Raw genomic sequence first — 22497 nt, 5'->3', positions numbered from 1 at the left:
CTCTGTCTTGAGCTAACCCAAATGCTACAACCTGCATAAATTAAGCAAAGCCATGTGCATATATCTGCATCATATATTCTGCTTTTACAGTGGTACCTTGGGTTAAGAACTTAATTCATTTTGGACGTCCATTCTTAACCTGAAACTGTTCGTAACCTGAGGTACCACTTTAGCTAATGGGCCTTCTGCTGCCACAGCGCGATTTCTGTTCTCATCCTGAAGCAAAGTTCTTAACCCGAGGTACTATTTCTGGGTCAGCGGAGTCTGAAACCTGAAGCGTCTGTAACCTGAAGCATCTGTACCACTGTACTAATCACAGGAATGGACAAAGTTGTGAAGATCTTGCTTAGCTTCTCTTGTGGCTTCAAATATCTTGCAGTGCACTATCCTTACACTCTCATGTCAGCCCAAGAGGGCTGGAAATCAATAAAACCCAAAATCTTTTAATTCCAAATTCTTCACTCTATACAAAACTCCATGTGGATGTGATTGCAGAAGCCACAGCCACCTGGCTAGATCTAATTCAGCCACCACATGAAAGCATGAGACCTCTGCATTGACATAGTTTGCAACCAGTCAGCAAACCAGAATGAGAAAATGGGATTTGAAATGGCATTGCATGGTGTCTGAATCAGTTACATACACTCCACCTCCAGAGGCTCTGACATGGCATATACACATACATACTTTTATTTGCATGCCACCTTTTCACAGTTCAAGCCAAGCTCAAGGCAGCTTACAAATGGAAAACAAAGCAGACAAGCAGTTCTAAACCATAGTTTAGAATAAAGCTCAAGCCATGGTTTGGATTAGTACAATTCATGGTTTGAGGGGATGCTAGAATTAAGCATCCCTCTACACAAGTATACATTTGCCCATGAGGTGAATTCTGGTGTGTACAACTGACCCATGTTGTGTTGGGAATAAGTGGGACTCACCTGAACAACAGAGCTTTGTGATCCATAGAGCAACCACTGTTCCAGCATTTGTACAGTTCTAGGGACGGTGAAACTGAAGAGGTTATGCAGTGCCAATTTTAAAGGTACCCTCATTCCATCATCTAAGATGTCAGGTTGCACAATCACACAGCCAGAGAAGACACACAACACGATAAATCTAAAATCAAGTCAGATTATAAATCTGTAGAAGATTGTGACAACACAACACTACCAGTTCAGTATGTTTTCAGCATGGTTCAGTTTGAATCATGAAAAATGTTGGCTTTAACAAGCACATATTGGCTAGTATCCTTGACAACTGCACCAACTCATCAGCCTCCATAAGAGGTTTTTTAAATTGTTTTAAAACTTTGTGGGTTTGGAAAGATGTGGGGGAAGGGCAAAGATATAAATGCATATGGGTTTGGTACATAAGTGTTGGGGAAAGACCTCTTTGACATGGGAATCAACTCACTGACTTGCTGATGTTTGTGTACAACCAGTTCATGATCCCACTGTGACCACCGCTGTGGGTTATGGTTTCTTCCTGTACACAAAGAGCCTTTAGTAGTTTTAATAAAGAGACCCACTGCTCTCATGTTCTGAACTGTAATCTCTCTTACCTCTGTGCCCTGCACTGTCCCACAACAGCAGCCTAGTGACCCATCCACAATACAGAGCAATGTTTCGTCCTCCATCCTTTTTTTAAAAAAGGGGTTTTATATAAATAAATAAATAAACAAGGAAAAATACATATTGCACCCCCATTTTCGATTCATAGAGTCTGGACCCCCTAATCTCTTGCAATGCCAATACAAATAAATAAATATACAAATAAAGGACAAATCCTACACCAACACTATGCAATAACATTACCCCCAATCTCCCTCCCTCCCCTTTCTTTTCCTCCAATCGCATGTCTATAACAGTGTCTCATACTGAACTGTGAAACACGAACTGTGAGAAACAGACTCCTCCATCTTTATTTGAGCATCGCTACCAAAAAGAATACAGTACAGTAGTCCCCCTTCAACCACTCTACGCTCTCCAAGGTCCTGAACTAACCAACACTTTCATCTCAGTATAGGCCAATCTTATGTTTGAGCTGTGGTCAAATTTTAGGGCTCTCTCTTCCACTATTTACAACTTCTGCTGAAACTAGCAAACACTGATATGCCTGTGTGTGGATGCTGGTTCTCCTGTTTCTTCCCCATCATCTTTTCCTTCAGTCTCTGTTCCACATTCCTCTGCTCCACCTATACAGACTTGATCATACTACAACAACAGGAGCTGCCTCCAGGATCTCTCAAGTCAATACTGTGAGAGTCAGGACATTAATAATGTGTTGCAGTTACACAACTGAAGTTGCCATAAACAGCAAGGGAGAGGCAACGTGGCCATGATGAGTGTAGCAACTGGCGTGGGAGTGGGTTGCCATTCTGGCATTTGGCCTGTTCGAGAAACACACAAAGAGAGGCAGGAAAGAGAGCCTACATCTCCTGGGGACTTTCTGTGCTTCATACTTTGAAAATGATGGCAGAAAGCACGATCTTAGCTCACCAGCTGTACTCCTAATAAGGGTTGGCATCTCTCAGTTATGCTGTGCTCAGAACCAAGAGAGGCAATTCACGAAGCATCTCCTTCTGAGAAGGTTTTCTCACAGAGCTTTGACAGGCTCATCGGGGATTCTGTAGGTATAGGAACACCCTGTCATAGAGCAGGGGTGTGGACTACTAGTCAATCCATTGGACTTCTTCCAAATCTAGAGCAGCACAAGAGGCACCCACCCTGCAAAATGGGAGCAATAATGGCAGCCTGTTTTATAAGTTGGTGCTTCTGTACAGATTGCTGCAATAATGCAGGTGGAGCAGTTAGAAAAGGCACCGCTCAAATACCAAATATTTTATTATTTTTATTTCTATTTGTACTAGCCAAGACTGGAAGGGAGTGATCCTCTCAGCTGCCTGTCACCCTGGTTATCAAAAGTCAGCAGCTCAAATACCCCTGGTGCTGTTCTCTGCAAAACAATTTATTCTCTGAGCCTTGAAAATCACATAGAGAGGAAGTGGGAAAGTGTTATTCTTCCAACTTCCTGCTTCAGCTCTAGGGAGAAAAAGGTAACCGTCTTCATCACCTCATGACTAAGGGAATGGGGGGCACTCAGGGTTTATACTGGCATCAGGGAAAGACCATTGTGCCCGTGAGCACCATGTTGGTGGCCACTGCTTTAAACAAGCCTTGTAAATAACTTGAGATAAGTGCCTGGCTTGCCTGCTCATTCCCATGCTAGTCACACATGGCACACTGGTAACATAATCAAATCAGCTCTCCTCAATTCCACACACATTTCCCTAACTAGCAAACAATCTTTTCTCAACAGAACCTATCGATATTAGAGGCTGTTTTCAGGTAAGAGTCAGAAAACTGCGATGAGCTTCCACCATAGGTTTCCTTGAAGGAAAGTTGGGATCTTATTTTGAGTGCTTGCCACAGTGAAATCCACAACAAACCTCCTTCCTTGGAGGTTTTTAAGCAGAGGTTGGATGGCCAACTGTCATGGATGCTTCAGTTGAGATTCCTGCATTGAAGGGGGTTGTAGAAAACCCTTGGGGGTCGCTTCCAATTCTACAATTCTATGATTCTATGAAATCCATCAGAAGCTGCAGGAGCCAACCTGTATGTGAAGGATCTCCAGGATCTGTCCAACTGCTCAGTCCCAAGTCTTGTTTACATGGCAACCCTCAGGCACGGGAAATCAATAGCAGGGATGTGGAACCAGCACCCTTCCAGATGTTGCTGCACTACAAGTCTCCATTGTCCCCAACCACTGGCTGTGTAGCCGAGAGTTGGGAGTCCAAGAGCATCCGCAGGGGAACTACTGATTTCCCCCACTCCCTGCTCAATGTATTCCATAATGCACAGCGTCAAAATCTCTGGAGAATGGCATTCTGGGAAATGTTCCCACAGTGCCAGGTGGCTGAGAGAAGGCAAGAGCAACTGTCAGCAGAACAGAGGGATAAATATGCTCCCCTTTGCGAGGCACCCTATAGATCATGGGGGCACGTTGATGTAAACAGGGACTCTGTGTACACAGCACAGCAGCTGTTTGCCTCCCTTGAAGACGAGTGCAGGGAAGAGACCTTCAAAGACACAATGGTGGGTGATGATGCCTCGACTCCGAGCTGAAAAGTAACTGTCAGCTCCTGCACTCTGAGTCACCAGCCAGGCAGCTCATTAAAACGTCAGCCCCTGCCAAACTCCAATGCCACAAATGGAAGTGAGTGCAGTGGGGGAATGGGGAGAGGGGTGGGGGTAATCTAGCAAGCATTGTTTCAGCCTGCGTGTGTCATTAACTCATTTTTAAAAGGCTGCTAAGAGGAATGAGCAGAAACGCCCCTGAGTGGGAGTTTGAGTGCTATGAAGCTCTTTTTATAAGAAAGAGAGGGGGAAAAACAAAGAGCAATGCCCTAGTGGGTTAAAAAAGAAAAAACAATGGGGAGGGAATGAGCAGAACAATGTTCTTCTTCCATCCCCGACTCTGCCTGCTGACTCCTCCTGGTGCTTCCTTGTACATAAGCCAACTCAAAGCGCGTTGAGGATCAAGATCACCATGACTATCCTGGGCTAGGGCTCTCTGTCAGTTTCCAACATGTGTTCTTGGTCACTCTGCCATTCCACACGGCTCCACAATGAGGAAAATGCAATAGACCAGGCATGTCCAACAGGTAGAGCGTGATCTACCAGTAGATCACTGGACGTCTGCGGTAGATCACTGGTAGATCATAGGCTCCCCCCAAAGAAGCTGAACAACTTTGGTTCCCCTAAAAAAAGCTCAATATTTTACCTCCTTAACAACTTTCTTTCCTCCTTCCTAAATAAAGCTCAACAACTTTGACCTTAACTCTGTGAATAGATCGCAGTCTCTTGGGAGTTGGCTACCCCTGCAAAAGACAATCTGTCCACTGTCCACTGCTGCTGACCTTCCCTTGCAATCAGTGGTGTGCAGTCAGTGGACTAGGGAACTAGGTTAGTCCCCTAAATGTTCCCCTGGGTTTCCTTCCCAAAGCCTGTGAAGTTTCAGCCCGGCTTAAGGTGGGAGGTGTGATGCTCACACAGGGTCCAAGAGCCCTCCTGCCACCTTCCCAAAGCCCACCCAGCTTTGGGCAGAAGGCAGGAGGGCTCCAGCATCCCGCCAGAGGCCTGACACCTCCTTCCCAAAGCCCAGGAAGTTTCTGCACAGCTTAGGGAGGGAGGCACGATTCTCATGCATGTAACATCAGGACATTGTGATGTCAGTTCCGCCCCCCAATTGTCCTTACAAGCTGGTGCCTCTGGCCCTAACAGTTCCCCTACAAAAAAATATCACTGCATGCCACTGCTTATAATGCACAGCTGCAGCCACACTTTATCACAGGAAGCAGTGGCAAATGCATGTGTGATGCATAACACGAGACAAGGAGCTGCAGTCAGTCCCAGTTTTCTGGCAAGCACAAATTTATAATGCACATAACTGAGCACATAACCTCATTTTTTTAAGGTTTTGAACCTTCTCATGGGTGCTCCCCAAATTTGCAGTGTACATTCAGGCCACCATCTGCGCAGAATGACAACAGGCCTGGCTGTGTTCTTTACTGATTGAGCTGGCACCCAAAAGCAGCACCCCAGGAGCTGCTGAAGTTGTGCAGCTGATGGGCTGATGTGGAAAAAGCTTTCCCCCTCCTCACACATGCTGATCTTCTGTTTCAAATCGTGGCTGCGGTATGTTTGTTGTTTGTTTTTATTTTTTTTTAAAAAAAACCTCCTGAAAAATACATTAGTGCCGGCTGTCATGTAATTTAGGGGGTGGCCTCAAGCAAGCTTAAATGAGAGTCTGGGGTGGAGAGTTCATTTCAGGAGGTCGAAAGGAAAAAGTTGAAAGGAAAATTGAAGTCAAGTTAGAGTGTGCCTTTGCTGCCTCCTTGGCTGAGATCTGCTAACTGTTTGTTACATTTATATCCTCGTCTCTCTTTCAAAGTAAGCCAGGTTGGCGTATAATAGTCGATCCCTGAGGGGCAGGTTAGGTCCAGAAAACATAGGAGCCTGCTGACTCTGGCCAGTGACCCATCTCCTGCAGAATCCTGTACTCACAGTGGCCACCCAGATGCCTGTGGGAAACGCACAAGAGCTGTCTCCCCTCCTGAGGTTTCCAGAAACTGGCATTCAGAAGCATTGGAAGATAGCTATTACACCTAATAGCCATTGCTAGCCGTCTCCTCCATGAATTTGTCTGATCCTTTTTTAAAGCCAGAGATGAGCCTTAAAGCTGCACAAACAGCCAACTGCCCCCCTCTTTCCAGTCAACTTGTTTTTTATAAAACTGGTCCTCTGGAAGGTTTTAAGGCAGGCATAGGCAAACTCGGCCCTCCAGGTGTTTTGGGACTACAACTCCCAACATCCCTGACCACTGGTCCTGTTAGCTAGGGATCATGGGAGTTGTAGTCCCAAAACATCTGGAGGGCCAAGGTTGCCTATGCCTGTTTTAAGGGATTGATTTCTAGTTAAAATACTTTCATTAATTAAATACACTAAAGGTGGCTTGCAACCTTCAGGCTTGAGTGAATGTCAGCTAGTAGAGATGGCTTTGACATGCCTGCAATGCAGGGGGTTGGACTAGATGACCCTTGGGGTCCCTCCCAACTCTACAATTCTATGGTTCTATGATCAAGGACTCTTCTCCCTCTGCACCTTCAGTTACGCCTAGCTATGGAACAGGTTAAGGAAGAATCCCCATTAACCTCTGTTACAGGTGTCCAAGAGACAAAGGGCACGAATTTCCAGGCGCCTCTCAGGTCACAAGACTGTGAACCTTAGATCTGGGCCAGCCTCGTTGTGTGATGCATCTTCTAGAACCAGGAAAATGGAATGAGGGAGATTCTAGATCTGAACATTTGTGAGGTGGCTGTTGGAAGAGACCAGAAGGCAGCTTCTGCTCCCACCCAGGCTGTGAAAGGTTTGCAGCCAGAATCAAAAGGCTGGGGAGAGAAACCTCCTATTATTTACAGCAATAAATGGAAGCACAAAGCCTACACTGCAGGTGAGCCGGCATTCAAGCGTGAGCCCAGCCCACACCATCCGCTGCCGCCGGGGTTAGCTCAGCTGTTTCCTCGAGGATGCCAACTATGCAAGCTTCTGGTGTTGTGCGAAGGAAGGAAGGAAATGCAGGAGCGAAGGGAAATATTCCAGGAACAATGCCTGTGATTCTTTTAGGCGACTCTGCTGAATGAAATCCTTGCCTTTTGTCAGCTAGTGGAGATGGCTTTCCAGCTATGTGGACTTTTGTTTATCCTTCAATGAAAGGACATTAAACAGAGGAGAGGGTGGATGCTCAGCCATCTGTGTTCACTTTCCTTTTTAAAAAAGTGAGCAACATAAAAGTGTATATAGAAGCTCACTTAACACACTCATTTAAGTTGTCCATTATTTTAAAAAAACATAACCGCATTGTACTCACAATCAGAACTGCTCTAAAGCTATCAGGGGAAAGATTTCCTCGCACCCATTCAGTGTCTGCCTTCTGCAGTATGGGGTTCTAATAAGATCTGTGCCAAAATGGGACAACTTTCCTGAACACACCCATTTCTGGCAACTTCTTTGGGATTGAAACGGCCTCCTGATGAAGCACGTGACAACAATATTTCTGGAATCAGGCACAGACCCAAAGGAGAGTTACTGGCCACTCAGCGAATCCACTAGAGGCACAATTTAGAAATGACCCATCCAAAAAATAGACACGGATTGAAAAGAAGTCCTATGGGGTGCCCATGGGAAACTATTCCCAAGCCATGGGGCAAGAAGAAAGCAAATTAGAACACACTGACAGATTGCTGGATGATTTGTATAGCCATAATAAGAAGCCCCTTTCTTCATAAATGTTGGTGTTAGAACTCCTGATCTGTAGTAACTTAGCTGTGGATTTGTACTTCTAAATGGAGGTCTAAATGGAATGTGTGGCACCTACCATGCAGGAAGGTCTCTGCCCAAAGGAAGCTACAGTCGGAGGCTGACAAGAAGGAAGGTGTCAGCGTGAGGAAGAGACGGGTGTGGAGCAGAGAAGCAATTTGCACAAAAGCCTTTCCAGGAAATCAAAACTTGGGACACAGGCTTGTATCTGACATCAGAGTAGACCTACTGAAATGAATGAGCACAACTAACTGTGACCCATTACTCTGAATGAGTCTACGCCCTGCTCGTGGGGTGCAGTTGGTAACTGGCTCTGCTTAATTTCCCAAGCCACCATTTTGCATCTGGCTTCCATGGATGCACCTCTGAGTTCTAAAAAAATAAAGTCGTTCCCGCAAGCTTAAAATCTGCCCACATCTGTCCTAAGCAAACCCACCACTGGCATTTTATCCACATCTGGGTCAGAAGGGACCCACCTACCCACAATTGTAGATATCCAGAAACCTTACATAAGCCCCTGCTGGACTCTTAATCTTTTACAGAGAAGTTTCAGAGTTAAAGTCCACAGCAGAAAGGATCTCTCCTCCTGCTGGTGGATTGTAGATGTTACTTGGGTGGGTTGAGGACATCATCATAAGATCTCCCCAGTTCACCATGACCATCCCTTTGGGTAGGCCAGGATCTTCCCTCAGGCAAACAGTCTCCAGAGAGCAGAATGCTTAAAAAACCGATTATATTTTCTGACAGGTGGAGGAAACTACATCTTATCAAATCAGACTCAAGAAGTACAAATTGCCTAGGGAAGCCCAAACACCCAGAAGAACAGCTCAGGAAATGAGAGTTGGCGTTCTCAATTGTGCTGTGCTCACAACAAGGGCAGTGAGCAGGAAGCAATAACAATTTGGAGTGTTTAGCAGACAGTGGAATTTTAATTCCAGTTTCCCCTTACTTAACCTGGCCAAAAGCAGGTATTCAAACTTCATTGCAAGCTTCCTGCCCATAATAATAATAATAATAATAATTTATTATTTATACCTCGCCCATCTGGCTGGGTTTCCCCAGCTACTCTGGGCGGCTTCCAACAAAACACTAAAATACAATAACCTATTAAACATTAAAAGCTTCCCTAAACAGGGCTGCCTTCAGATGTCTTCTAAAAGTTTGGTAGTTATTTTTCTCTTTGACATCTGGTGGGAGGGCGTTCCACAGGGCGGGTGCCACTACCAAGAAGGCCCTCTGCCTGGTTCCCTGTAACTTGGCTTCTCGCAGCGCCAGAAGGCCCTCGGAGCTGGACCTCAGTGTCCGGGCAGAGCGATGGAGGTGGAGACACTCCTTCAGGTATACTGGACCAAGGCTGTTTAGGACTTTAAAGGTCAGCACCAACGCTTTCAATTGTGCTCGGAATCAGCTACCTTTGACTCTCCATATGTTGTTGGACTTTACCTCCCAACATTCCCAGCCAGCATGGTCAATGAATGACAGGAGTTGCAATTCAACAAAACCTCCAGAGGATCACAGGTTCCCCATCCCAGGTTTAACACCTTCTTTGGAACAGGATCTGGGCCGATGTCCTGCATAGTTACCTAAAGCCATGGAAAACTGGAGTCAAGATGGGTACTCTCTGGAAGTCACCAGCAACTTTCATCAAATACAACATTTCAGGGCTTTTCAGACTTAGCATCCAAAGTTTCAAGGCAAGTGGTGTGTGTGTGTGTGTGTGTGTGTGTGTGTGTGTGTCATAAAGCACCATTGTGATGAAATTGGAGACTCTTGCACAAACACCCAAGAACCTTCAGTAAAAGGGGGGAAACGGTTTCAACATTTCTCTTTTTTATATACCGTATATATATAATATTTATTCAAGTTTTAAAAGTAACAAAAAGGAACAATGAAAAAGAAAAATAACAAAAACATGAAAAATACACACAAACAATAAAAAAAACAGATCAGACCTTTACATAGCTTCTTTCCTTTACTTATTTCCTTGACCTCCTCACACCTCCCTTTTTTGTATTCTAGTTCAATTAGATGTTTCAGCAAATCCTTTCCATCTTTGTTTTGATCCTAATAATTTATCTTAATATACAGTAATTCTCGTCTTTCACCAGTTAATAAATCAATTTTAACCTAATCCTTTATATCATTTCTGCTAAAACCCCATTACTTCATTCCAACAACCTTCTAACATTCCTTAATTTAAAGGTTTCAACATTTCTCAAGGAGGTCCCATACATTGGTAACATTTCTCAAGGAGGTTCCACACACACCCTCCCTATATCTCTGTGTTTGGAAAATAAAAAATATGGCAGGTTTGTTCACTTTAATCTGATCAGGATCAGCCCATCCTTCATTGTCCAGATGGCTTAAACCACAGATGGGGAACCGGTGCCTCAAGAAGTTTTTGGATTGCAACTTCCATCATCCTTGATTACTGCCCATGCTGAGGCCCAAGTTCACCTGTCCTTATGCAGAAATTATCCAAGATGCTGCTTTTGTGTTCTATGACGCCACTTTCAGTCTACAAAATCCTGAATGGCTTGGGTCCTGCACATTCCACCACAAACACTCTCTTGACTACACCTGTGGTAAGCTCACCTCTATGGTAAGTACAAGGGCTACCACATAACCATGTAAATACCTTCCTCTGGAGGTTTGCCGAAATACAAGTCCAAACAATTCCCAGAAATAAAGCAAGGTGCTTTTAAACTGAATTCTTCAAACCGAAAGGGTAGCAGACGAAAGTTAGGCTGTTCAGAATTTTGAGGAAGCTTGCTTGTACAGGGCTGGGAGGACTGTGAAATTTGTGGGGTGGAGGAAATGGTTGATCATGTTATATGGGATTGTTTGACAGAACACCTCTCCTTTGTAGGTTTAGTGATTTGGGCTTTTACAGATTTGTCTGTGGGGGCTTCTCCTTCAGAGTTCGAATTTCTGAGGCTCAATATTGGACAATTTATGATGGTTTCTGAAAGATATAAGGCTGTAAGGGTGAAATATGATCACACTCTTGCCAGTAGAAGAAGTTCCTAGGAATCCAGCCTATCCAAAACGAGGATTTGTGGACTACATCAGGTTTCATTTGTTACTTGCCCTGGCCCCGTGAATAGGGAGAACAAGAAATCCAAAATAAAAATAGCACAAGTACCCAAAATCAAGACTCATCATATTCTTACCTCGACCAACTTTTTAGGAAGCTTTTCAAGATATGGCAACTCCTTAATCAGGATGGACCACACCTGAGTGGACAAGTCAAATACACTGGTTGTGAAACCAGTTAATCAATACACCAAAACCCACACAGAGGCTGGAATCTAGACACATTAAAAAGAAATGTTTTAGGAAAACGCATTGTAAAGCGCCATCAGGTGCCACAGTGTTATAACACATTTTAAATACTTAAAAAAACAACAACTAATGAAGCTGAGTCCAGAGTCGACCAGAGTAGAATGTGAATCAAGATCATATCTATTTCTAAGGAGAATGGAAACCTGCCCAATGCTGAGTGTGGGGAGAAAACTGGACACATAGAAATGCAGAACTTCCATGAAAAAATGGGAAATATTAATTCAGTCTGGTACAGAACTGGTGCTTAACGCAATGCAAGTCCTTAGCATACCACAATATCCGTTCAGGTCTGCTTGCATTAGTTTCCATGTAAGCTCATTTAAAATTGCCCAATAGCAGAAAAAAGGGAACATTTTATCACATGTGGTGGGAATGTAAAAAGGTGAAATGCTTCTGGGAGATATATATATAATGAGATGAAAAAAATGTTGAAATATACATTCATAAAGAAACGAGAAGCATTTTTACTGGGCATTGTGGGGAGTGATATAAATAGAAAGGAATGTAAGCTCTTTTTATATGCAGTAACAGCAGCAAGAATATTACTGGCCCAAAAATGGAAGCAAGAAGAATTACCGACGATTGAAGACTAGAGGATGAAGTTAATGGACTATGCAGAACTAGATAAACTAACAGAAAGGATTCGAAACCGGCGGGACCAGAAATTCACGGAAGACTGGAGTAAATTTACGGACTATTTGAAAAGTATTTGTGAAGATCAGACGACGTTTGTAGGTTTGCAAGAAATTTTGTGAGGAGTATTATTGGAAGTATTGCAAAAATGGAGAAGGGGAAGGATGATTTGTTAAGAGATGTAAAGGCAATATAAAGTTAAGAAATGCATAAAAAGTGGTTAAAACGGTGGATCATCAGAGGTGCTGATGGAAGTCTAAAAAGATTGTATAAGTGATAAGTTTTGTGGTACATTTTATAATTTATATGTTAAAATCAATAAAAAAAATTTAAAATTGCCCAATAGCGTAGAGGCTCAGTGTTCAGAAAGCTGGCCAGCTCAACACCACTTCTGATTCAGCGTGGTCAAGCCCTGCCCAACTACACCCCCCCCCCAATCACAAAGCCTTCTTCCCATTTTAGTTCCTCCCAATACCTTGACAGTCTTGGCAATAGAGTTCGCTTTCCATTGATTTCCAATTGCCAGGCACGTGATGGATGTGTTCTGGGGGGAAAGATCGGCTTTACTCTTCCCTCCAGCATCCAGAAGAGAATGCCAACCTCACTCGTACTTGGCTTTGAACTCTGCCAAGAGGCTGCCACATGGCTTCCTATCTTGTAAACCAAGAGGTCAGGTGGGACCCAAGATAGCAAATTACAAGATGGCTCAGCTGGCACCATGCCTGCCTGCCTGCCACTCATGCTAATTGCAGGCGGGAGAGGGGACTGACTTGAGGTGGAGCCCGCGAAAACAAGAGAATGAAGAGATACTTCCAGTCAATGACCATCTCCCATGTGTCCCACAGATTTCTGGGAAACCTCTCATTGTGAGACTATTCAACGCTCACGCAGATTTCTCATATGTCTGCCTGTCTAAAGATGCTTCAGCCTCACTCACTGACTCAGGCCACATTCCCAGCATATATTTAAAGCACTTTAAACAGTCATGGTCTCCCCACTGCAAAGGAACTTGGGAAGTGTAGTTTGTCAAGGGTCCCGAGAATTGTTAGGAGACTGTTATTCCCATCACAGAGCTACAATTCCCAGAGGCATACCCTCCAACATTTCTCCAGTGAAAATAGGGACATCCTATTCAATAATAAAAGGACGCAGGTGGCGCTGTGGGTTAAAGCCTCAGCGCCTAGGGCTTGCCGATCGAAAGGTCGGCGGTTCGAATCCCTGCGGCGGGGTGCGCTCCCGCTGCTCGGTCCCAGCGCCTGCCAACCTAGCAGTTCGAAAGCACCTCCGGGTGCAAGTAGATAAATAGGGACCGCTTACCAGCGGGAAGGTAAACGGCGTTTCCGTGTGCGGCTCCGGCTCGCCAGAGCAGCGATGTCACGCTGGCCACGTGACCCGGAAGTGTCTCCGGACAGCGCTGGCCCCTGGCCTCTTAAGTGAGATGGGCGCACAACCCCAGAGTCTGTCAAGACTGGCCCATACGGGCAGGGGTACCTTTACCTTTTATTCAATAATAATAATAATAATAATAATAATAATAATAATAATGTTTATTATTTATACTCCACCATCTGACCAGTTGCCTCAGCCACTCTGGGTGGCTTGCAACATATATAAAAACATAATGAAACACTAAACAATTTTTTAAAAACTACCCTATACAGAGCTGCCTCCTTGGCTCAGGGATCGCATAACTCCATACCCTCCAATATTTCTCTGATGAAAACAGGGCCATCTTAAGGAAAAGTGGGACACTCCGGGATCAAATCAGAAACAGGGAAGGAGTCTGTAAATCTGGAAATGTCCCTGGAAAATAGGGGCACTTGGAGGATCTGAGAGGGTGCAACAATCGATGCCTCTTCCCAGGGAACCCTAGAAATTGTTAGCTCTGTAAGAGGAATTGGGGGTCTCTTCTCACCATTCTTAATAAACTACAGTTCCCAGGATGCTTTGGAGGCTGGAGCCATGACTGATAAAGTGGCTTAATAGTGCTTTAAATGTATGGTGTGGATGTGGCCATATCCTCTTTTCCATGAGTCAAAATTGTTGGGGCACTTCCACAAAAGATTGAAAGCTGAAGTCCAGCACGCACACCACTCACACAGAATCTACATCACTTTATTAAATAACACTTTCATCTCTCTCGCTCGGTGCCCCCAGGGCTCAGGCCTGCCTCATAATAGCAACCAGCACAGAGCAAGCAATATAGCACAGATGGGACAGAACACTAGACTCTGAGACCCACCAGTCAGGCGCAAAAGAGACACGCTAAGGATTGAAGAATTCTGAAACAAGAAATTGGTTTTGAGTACTGAAACTGAGTGCACAGTTAGGAAAGGGAGAGAGGTTTGATTTAGTTCACATTTAAAGCCTAGTTTGTCAAATTTTCACTTTCCAAAACAATATGAGAACCAATACACAACCATCCTTCAAAATTCACACTTATCTGAATTTTGTGGTGCAGTTCTCTGGCCAAACAACATTTCCAAAAATGCATATATATTTGGGGGAAAGTGTGCATAAAAATGAGTATCTTAGTGAAAACAACATACAAAAAAAATATTAGGAGAAATCGCTTGCAAAAATGTGTACGTCCATCAAAACTGCACACAAAATGTGTTTATTAGGAAAATTTTGCAATAAAATTCTGAACAATTTTCATGATTATTATTATTTAAATCACAAATTTCTGCAGAAAACTGGATGTGGAGAACTACTCACAGTTGGTGCCTACATACATTCTTCATTTCAGGTGAGTTGTTTTTGTTTTTGTGGGGGAGTCAATTTTAGTTGCTACTGTTAAACCGGAGGGTGGGATCAGAATCCAGTGTAATTTACAAGCAACCACTAGTAGATCCCAATCTATTGCCTGGCAACTCTTAGCCAATAATATTAAAATCAAGTGTACCTCTGAGTATGCATAAAACAAAGCAGAATCGTTATATAAACTTTTTAATATACTTCAGTGTGCCAAGAAATTTATCTCCCTGTTGTTTTTGGCTATAGAGGCATCAACATTCTCATCCCCAACTCAGGTCTTTCAAAACCTTATAAGCTAAAAATATTGAAGATCCTATTTTCCACTGTGAAGGTGCCTTCGCAGGCAGCACACATTTGCCACCTATTTTTACAGGTCAGGATGCCGACCATGCATGTGGTTGTGTTGCATTGGACCGTACCACAATTCACACACTTGGCGTTCTGCAATGGTCATAAAAACACCCACAGGCAGAATACAAAATGCATCTCCTTTGAAACTGCAGCTGGTGTGCTGCTGATAAATGGAGCCGTTCTCCCTGTGCGCGCGGCTAGCAGCAGAGCCCCTCACAGACATCTCCTTCCATTCTGTGGCACTCTGTATGCCAAGTGCATTCCCACTCAGAACCACCCCAGGACTTTAACAGAGGAGGAGGGAATTATTTTATATTCACTTTGCAATTACAGGATGTGAACGTTGCATCTCTCACTGAATCATCCCTTGACAAAGGGAACCACAAGCACATATATTGTATGTCTGCAGATCCCTTTCATTACCTTATTTTGCTGAGCGGAGGAGAGTCTGTGGCCCTCCGGACTCCAGCTCCCATCATCTCCGACCATTGACAATATCTGGAGGTCCACAAGATCCCCATCCTTGGGCTAGACTCTATAAATGTGAGCTTTATGTGTTGAAGCCAAGAAAACCTAAATACTGCAATCTAAGCAAGTTGTGAAAAGCAAGTAAATTTGCATCTCCTCCACCCATAATCTATTTTGCTTGTGCTAGTCGTGGGAGAGGCAGAGGTCTGTGCAGTGCACTGCGACCCCACAGGAAATCCAGCACTCAGGATTCAGAGGCTCCACAAAGAGTCACCCACACAGAAAAATCTTTTTGCAACCATAAGGACCAGAAACATGAAAAAACCCTAAATGCCAAGGTTCCGGGGGGGGGGGGGGGGCTTACGTCTGCAGTCAATACCACATTTTGGTCCCGTCCCCCCCAATCTTGCACAGAGTTGCAGTATATATACACTTCCCTGCTGACAAACTGAATCAATGCTATTTGATGTAATGCGCCAATAAAACTGTCAAATAAATGTGCCTGGATTGCAGAGTTCACAAATTCCATTCAGCAGCTGCTGCAGCAGCCATAATTTGCCAGTATATCGTTGGTTGGGAATGGACTATATCTCAATGGAAGCGCACATGTTCTGCATGCTGAAAGTTCTCTGCTCAGTCCCTAGTGTTCCCAGCTAAAAGTAGCTCATGTAGCAGGAACAGGGAAAGACCCCTGCCTGACCCCTTGGAGTGCCACTACCAGTCAGAGTTGACATTGGGACCAGAGGAAGCTGCCTTATTCTAAGTAGCTCAGTATGGTCTGCACTGACTGCTAGAGGTTCTCCATGGTTTTGGGCTGGGAGATGCTGGAGGGCTTCATCCTGGAACCATCTGCATGCAGACAATGCTCTGTCCCTGAGCTATGGTCCTTCCCTAGGAAGGACCATACTGGGGAACAATACTGGGTTAAATGAGCGAATTGCATGACTCAGCAGAAGGCAGCCTTACAGTATATGACGCAGAACCTCCAAGTGTCTCTATTTTCCTGGGGCAGTCCTGGATTTACAGAAGCCATCCTGGTTTCTGATTTGATCCTGGAATCTCCAGCTTTTCCTTAGGACGTTGCCATTTTCACTGGAGAAATGTTGGAGGGTATGGAGTTATGCAAAAATCCCCCAAAGCCAATTAGATAAGTTAACTATGCAACCTTTAGAAGACATCTGATGGCAGCCCTGTATAGGGAAGTTGTTTAGTGCAGTGTTTCCCAACCTTGTGCCTCCAGCTGTTTTTGAACTACAACTCCCATCATCCCTGACAAGCAAGACTAGTGGCAAGGGATGATGGGAATTGTAGTCCAAAAACAGCTGGAGGCACAAGGTTGGGAAACACTGGTTTAGTGTTTAATGTTTTTAGATAGTGTATGTTGGAAGCCGCACCAGAGCAGCTGGGGCAACCCAACCAGATGGGAGGGGTATTGTTATTATTATTATTATTGAATAAGACATCCCTATTTTCATCAAAGAAATGTTGGAGGGTAGGACGGCATAGACAAAGCTATCCAAAGGGCATCCTCATATATTACATACATATATATATACACACATATATATTATACACCTAGTAAAAAAAAGTACAACACAAGTGAGAAGTAAGAGTCTGCAAGCACTTCACCCAAGCATACTCACCAGGAAAGCCTGGACTAGTCACAGCTCCCTGTTGAGCACACATTTGCTGGTATACCCAGGTTTGCCTCTGTGTGTGGTGTTCAGACATTGAGCAATAGATGTGTGACCGTGCACATCATGGTGATCCACAAGGGGGTGGAACGGGCTTGTGTCCACTCTGCCTTCACGCATGATGACCCAGAATGCAATCCCTACACAAATCAGGGGTTGCCTGTACACAAAGCCCGACAATTGCCCAGCAACACAGTGATGCAATAATGATGAAAATAAAAAGATGAGATTTGCAGGATATTTGCAAGCAGTAAGCAGCATGCCAATATAGCTTTGATACCACAGAATCACAGGGCTGCAAGGGATTGTAACTCCACCTGTCCAACACAAGGCCAAATTTTTCCACCTACTGAGTCCCATCCCGCAGATTGACCCATATAATCAAGGCCACAGGAATGCTGAGAGGGAGGTACAAGGCAAGGAGGAGCTGGTGGAGCAGATAGCTCCAGGTGACTCATGGGAGGGACAGTATCTAGGGAAACAACTTCCAGAGTGGGAAGAACATTAATCTGTTGCAGCAAAAATAAACCACAGACTTATAAAGACTTGAATCGCAAGACTTGCTTTCATCCCAGGTGAGTAGTTGGGGGCACTCTGGACCTACTCGCAGATGCTTCATAGTACCAGAGTCTCTGCAGTATTGCCACCATCTATTTAAAAGGTATCTTCAACCAGAGGGGTGAAGTCTGAATTACCAGTTCCCATAAGAGAAGCCAAACAGTAGGATTCACCAGCAAATCTTCCTGGTCTATTTCTCTCCAGCATTCCATTTTAAAACAACAACAACAACAGCTAAGGAGCAGTAAGTTTTACTGGGAGTAGGTCCACTGAAATGAATGGGCCTAACTTTGAATTCAGTGGGTCTGCGCTAAGTGAAAATTTAGTTAAAAGCCGCCTCAGGCTTTCATTTTTTAAAAAATGAACCTTGCCTCAAGCCATACCACACAGAACTGTCTACACACAGCTATTCCCCACTGCGTACCTCGAGCTTATACACACCCCAAATCTGTATCTGGCAACGCTCTGGGACTTTCCAAGGAAAGGCATAAAACCATAGACCTGAAAGAAAGCCCACTCCAGTCTTCCCTAATATCTGGTGTCCTCCAGATACAGTGGTGCCCCGCAAGACGAACGCCTCGCAAGACGGAAAACTCGCTAGACGAAAGGGAGGCGCTTCGCAAAACGAATTTCCCTATGGGCTTGCTTCACAAGACGAAAATGTCTTGCGAGTTCCTGCAAGGTTTTTTCCCTCCCCCCCCCCTTTTCCTAAGCCCTAAGCCGCTTATCAGCTGATCCGCTGATAAGCCGCTTATCAGCTGATCCACTAAAAGCCGCTAAACCGCTAATAGCGCTAATCCGCTAAGCTGTCAATGGGCTTGCTTTGCAAGACGAAAAAACCGCTATACGAAGAGCCTCACGGAACGGATTAATTTCGTTTTGCGAGGCACCACTGTATTGTTGAACTGCAATCCTTGATGGGTGGGGCTAATGGGATTTGGAGGCGGGCCCCACCTATTCAGACCAGGGAAGCCCCTAAGGCAGGGGTAGGCAACCTAAGGCTTGTGGGCCGAATGCGGCCCAATCACTTTCTCAATCCAGCCCACGGATGGTCCGGGAATCAGAGTGTTTTTACATGAGTAGAATGTGTCCTTTTATTTTAAATGCATCTCTGGGTTATTTGCAGGGCATAGGAATTTGTTCATTTCCCCCAAAAAATATTATCTGGCCCACCACATGGTCTGAGGGGCGGTAGACCGGCCCACGGCTGGAAAAGGTTGCTGACCCCTGCTAAGGTGTTACTCTCACGGGCACTCTGCCACTGGCAGAGAAGCAGCACCAACACTGGCACCATTTTCTGGTAAGATCTTGTGAGGTTTCACCATAAATCCACAAAACCTCACTGGAAATTGGTGCCAGTGCTGTTCCCAGTTTTCCACCAGCAGAGGCAGCACGGCAGGGCACAGCGGCACATCCTGTTTCACCTCAAGCAGCAAAATGGGACACATCACGCCCACCCCGGTTGGTGACCAACTTCATTTTAGGAGGCTGGGGAAAGTCTAACCTGGATCAACTCCCTGCTTGGTGAAGGGAATTCAGAGCTAGCGCATCTCCAATAGTTGGTTGCAACAACTAGAGAGGAAGAGTTGAGATCACAAAATCGACACAGGTTCACTCTTCCTCATGGATCATAAAGCTGATCTGGCCAAGTTGGCTTCGAACTCCTGCACTAAACTGTATTTTTAACTTGCTGCATTTAATTTGGTTCCATTCCTGGAGGATGTCCAGTTCTGCGAAATTATGGCTGCCTTGTGCCTTTTTGTCTTCTGCTGCTTTTAGTTATTTGGGCTTCATTTGTTTTTAACTACACGTCGTCAGCCGACTGGAGCTTTGCAAAGGAAAGACAGGATATAAATGCCTTATTTAAGCTTGACGCCAAGCCTTATTTTCATATAGCGCTCTCCACCAACTGATCACACAGATGATCCCAATTCTAGCTCCCCGGTCAACAAGTCACCAGTGGCATGGGGGAACTGGGGGGGGGGCTGGCTCCAATGCATGCGAGGGAGCTGCAGGTACAGCTTCCTCATGCGACAGCCCAACGCCACCAACAGCAGCTCCATTTCCAGTGTGGAGAGAGGTTGCAGCACACAAGGCGCCCAGCCTGGTAGCTCTGGCTGAGAGAGGACAGTGGTGGACTGTGTTGCATGAATGCACCCCCTGTGCCGCTTTGCGAGGCAAGCCGCAGCGGGCTTCTTCTGCGTCCCACCCCCCTTAGGGGCATGCCCTGCACACCCGCCCCGGGCGGCGTTTGCATGTGCTATGCCACTGCAACTCACTTTCCTAGAGGCGAAAATATGGTGGTCCACTTATCAACAGGAGCTATGTACATACTGTACATTTAAAGAACATTTAAAACACCTAAAAAGAAGAATTATGGGAACTGTAATGTACACCCCCGCCCCGCCCCGCCCTGCCCCGCCCTCAGTGTTGGAAACTCAGATATATAAGCTAGGCACCAAATGGCTCCATACACCAGGGTTGTAGGGTTACAGACACCTGATGAATTGCTGTGAAACCTTGGCACAAAACAGATATTCAACCTGCAAGTCCTGACTTTCATTTAGAGTTGCAAACACTTTGCAGAAAGCCGCCATGTTAAATGTAGTTGGTAGCAGAAAAAAAGAATCCCAAGTCCCCTTAATGGCTAATCAGTTATACTGGCATAACTTTTGGGGCTCCTATTTGATGAAGGAAGCTCTCTAGCCCATGGATGCTTGCGTACAACAAGACTTTAAAGCCACCGCAGGAGCTTTTGTTGTTCCTACAAACAGATCAGAGCTTAAGAGTGACGCATCAAAAATTATCCAAGAGGGGGGTGGGGTCATACAAGCAGTGAGGCTAGGAGTGCTCACTTCCACCTGGTTCCTGCCTTTGACTTTCCAGGTAACCTTCAGGAAGGTCCACTGCTGCATCTTGAGCCTGTGCCTCAGTTTCTCTTTAACCAGGCCAGTGATCAACTTAAAGGTAAAAAGGTAAAGGTACCCCTGCCCGTACGGGCCAGTCTTGACAGACTCTGGGGTTGTGCGCCCATCTCACTCAAGAGGTCGGGGGCCAGCGCTGTCCGGAGACACTTCCGGGTCACGTGGCCAGCGTGACATCGCTGCTCTGGTGAGCCAGAGCCGCACACGGAAACGCCGTTTACCTTCCTGCTGGTAAGCGGTCCCTATTTATCTACTTGCACCCGGGGGTGCTTTCGAACTGCTAGGTTGGCAGGCGCTGGGACCGAGCAGCGGGAGCGCACCCCGCCGTGGGGATTTGAACCGCCGACCTTTCGATCGGCAAGCCCTAGGCACTGAGGCTTTTACCCACAGCGCCACCCGCGTCCCTAGTGATCAACTTAGGAGGACTGAAAACTGCCAATGGTCAGTACTAGTAAATGGCTCCGTGATCCTTATACTGAGATGCTACATTCAGCTCATTGTCAGCAGCTGTAAGGAGTTCCATTAATTCTAGGGAGCCCATCTGGGCACAGAAACAGGAAAGCTATAGAAAAGAATTGGCTGCTCTGACAAGAGAAAGCATTCCCGGACTGTCATATATTTTAAAAGGCAGCTGAAAAAATTGTGGCTCGTTTCCTAAAATGGCACGTATCTGGACACCACACCACAAAGGAGTGGTGAATTCCGCCGGATGACTCTGGACCACCCTACTGGAACACTTCCTCAGCCTGGATGCCAAAAGGGGCTCTTCCCTTAAATCCTTATATGCAAAAGTGTACACCCCCAATAACGTACATTCAATTTCTCCTCCATTCAATTTTATCCTGCATTGACAATATTCATTAATAATGACAATGATAGCAATAGCTCAAAAGGTGCTTTTCAGCCTGAAAACTCTTATTGGGCAGGGCAGCAAAACCAGTAGTCCGCCAAGCTGAACACACCTCAGTAGGGGCTTGATGAATGTCCTGGTTTTGCCTCCTGCAGGATAAACAACTGTGTGGGTCCTCCAGACTAGGTGGCTTTTTGTTTGTTTCTGAAGGGGTATTCTGCAACATGCCACTGATAGAGCTGATCGTGATAGGGGCATGATGGAAATCTATAAAAGCTATGCATGATGCAGAGAAAGTGGACAGAGAGACTTTTTCTCCATTTCACATCATACTAGAACGGCAAGCATCCAATGAAACTGAACGCTGGAAGATTCAAGACAGGCAAAGAACTTCAGACAGCGCAGGGCCCCTCCAGACCCTTCTTTGCAGGTGTCGTTGATACAAAAATAGTGCATTGGTGATGGATTTATATTGGGCTGCCCACACATTACTCCACTCCATTAGTTCTTCTGTGATGCTTACCCAATATGACTGTGTTATTGCCATCTGGAGGGGGACGTTTGCACTCAGGGGTGCCAACATGAATAATATGTTGGGATACCCACGTAAGCCTCACCCTGCATAATTGATCACATGGCACTGTGCATGCACACTATTTGAATGGCAATGCCCATCAACTATGGGGGGTGCATGCACAAAGGAACCTTGGCCCCTAGGAGTTGGCTCCTATTCTTGCACTAGGTAAAAGGTAAAGGTACCCCTGCCCGTACGGGCCAGTCTTGACAGACTCTGGGGTTGTGCGCCCATCTCACTTAAGAGGCCAGGGGCCAGCGCTGTCCGGAGACACTTCCGGGTCACGTGGCCAGCGTGACACCGCTGCTCTGGCGAGCCAGAGCCGCACACGGAAATGCCGTTTACCTTCCCGCTGGTAAGCGGTCCCTATTTATCTACTTGCACCCGGAGGTGCTTTCGAACTGCTAGGTTGGCAGGCGCTGGGACCGAGCAGCGGGAGCGCACCCCGCCGCAGGGATTCGAACCG

At 45.6% G+C, this 22497-nt stretch overlaps 1 protein-coding gene across 3 annotated transcripts in view; it reads right to left on the bottom strand.

The window, feature by feature from the left end:
* Nucleotides 1-22497, bottom strand: part of AGAP2 (ArfGAP with GTPase domain, ankyrin repeat and PH domain 2) — a 116971-nt gene that overhangs the window by 44796 nt on the left and 49678 nt on the right. The window lies entirely within an intron of this gene.

The sequence above is a fragment of the Podarcis cretensis genome, assembly GCF_951804945.1.
Source record: "Podarcis cretensis genome assembly, chromosome: 2".
Classification (NCBI taxonomy): domain Eukaryota; kingdom Metazoa; phylum Chordata; class Lepidosauria; order Squamata; family Lacertidae; genus Podarcis; species Podarcis cretensis.
The sequence above is the reverse complement of the archived record's forward strand: the minus strand, read 5'-3'. Positions and strand labels throughout refer to the sequence as shown.